We start from the raw sequence: 1,844 nt of genomic DNA on the forward strand, positions 1-1,844 counted from the left end.
CAATCAAGCTAGTATAAACTTTAAATGAACAGAGATGATTGAATTTCACACCACATTGTGCAAACTGTATGCTAACATGAGCACCCAGTGACATAGCGACAGTGCTATGTATGCACTACTTGTGATTTATTTATACTCCTTCATTTATAAAAAAGCAGTATTTAAAATCATTACACTTTAGAGGTAGAGAGAACCTGAAATTATTAGTCCACCCTCTTTCATTTGTGAGATATGGAAACAAAACTGCAATAATTAAAGCCTTTTATGGATGAACAGAATCAAATGCTGATAACTTACTATGTAATTTAGATCAAGTGTATCTTGGACTCCATACAACCAGAAAAAAACAATTTTAATATCAAGAGAATTTAAAACTTAGAAATACCAACAGTTATAGAGTCCTTTGCCATTTGAAAAGCACTGTGATCTCATATAAACATGAAATATTAATTATTCTCCAAAACAGTAAGGTCCAACAGAATACTAATGAATATCGTAGATCATTGTAAGAAAATATTGTATTCTCCATAGTTGATGAAAATAATAAGCTTAGCTTTACTCATACAGGAGTAAACTTGAAAACTCTAATGTTGTAATGAGAATAATTTGGTTCAGAATTGTCAAAATATTAATTGGCAAAAATGAGGATAAATTATAATAGTATATGAGCTCCAAAGACTAAGTGTCCAACAGTTAAATTTGAAATAGCCATTTACTTAAAAACGCCATGAGGAGAATCCTAAAACTTCAGTTAGACAACCAACAATGAAATTTGAGACTATTGGTATGACAAATCCTGTTTCAGACTTTGTTGGTTTAGATTTACTTGCACAAACAGTGTTTGCCAATAGACAGGAAATAGGTGTAATGCATATATACCTCTCTAGCCTTCTCTCCTCCCACTTTCCTTCTTCCTACAGATAAAGCAGACTCTTTACCTTGCTCTGAGCACCAACCGTAAGTGACAACTGCTCTATTTTGAGGTGAACATTATATGATGTCAATATGTTTATGCCTTGGCAGTGGTAAATGATAGCTAGTAAATGAATCTATGATTTTCAGAAACTCTATTGATAACTTTTATAGAGAATAATAACTTTAAGTTATTATACTCTTCTTAATAGCTATAATATAGCAAAAGCACTTTTATCAAATTTAACATCTGTATGAATTTTTTGCTTTTCATTATAAAATAAGCAATATAACTCATTTCCATGTCTATGACTTTTGGAAACAATTATACTAAAACTCCCTTTAATAGAAAAATAAAAAAGTATGGCCATATGTTTGTACATATGTCCATATATTAATAATTTGCTAATATTCACATATATGGGTCTGTGTTAACACAGACATTATTAAACTAAGAATGGGAAGGTGTTGTTCATAGTTTTAAATCCATCAAAACCAAATTATAGTACTTATTTGAGATAAAAAATATTCTATTAAAGATTATCAGTATAAGATACAATTTCCCCCAAAATGCACTCTCAACTTATACAAAATTTTTTAAGACTTTCTGAAAATTCCCAATCAAAAGTCAATCTACTCAGGCAGCTAATTTGCATAAATAATTAAGTAGAATATCTGTTTTGTATGTTTTATATAAGGAAGCAATTTCCACATAGAACTTTATGTTTCTAATAATAAGAAGTGACTCTGGAGGAACAGAAACTAAAAAACCACAGAGCTACCTAAGGACAACATGTAAGAAGTTATTTACCTCGGAGAGGAAAGATTTTACTTTCGAAACCTTTTATTAATGCCTTTCTCCTCCGAGGCTGAATGTGAGGCAGGCAGCTTAGGGAGGACTTATACTATTGCCAGAGAAGATCTGAAGATGC

The 1,844-nt window shown here is 31.0% G+C and overlaps 1 protein-coding gene across 2 annotated transcripts in view; it reads left to right on the forward strand.

Annotated features, from left to right (window-relative positions):
• Positions 1-886: 886 nt before the first annotated feature.
• Positions 887-1,844, forward strand: part of LOC102761035 (cysteine-rich secretory protein 3) — a 21,649-nt gene continuing 20,691 nt past the window's right edge. The window contains exon 1 of one of the 2 annotated variants that reach the window (XM_006765712.2): positions 887-957. The gene's annotated coding sequence lies outside the window, so the exon portion shown is untranslated. Of the gene's footprint in view, positions 984-1,844 lie in introns of both variants that reach the window. The other variant, XM_015565313.1, reaches the window with a different exon arrangement.

Source organism: Myotis davidii, unplaced genomic scaffold (assembly GCF_000327345.1).
Source record: "Myotis davidii unplaced genomic scaffold, ASM32734v1 scaffold240, whole genome shotgun sequence".
Lineage (NCBI taxonomy): Eukaryota > Metazoa > Chordata > Mammalia > Chiroptera > Vespertilionidae > Myotis > Myotis davidii.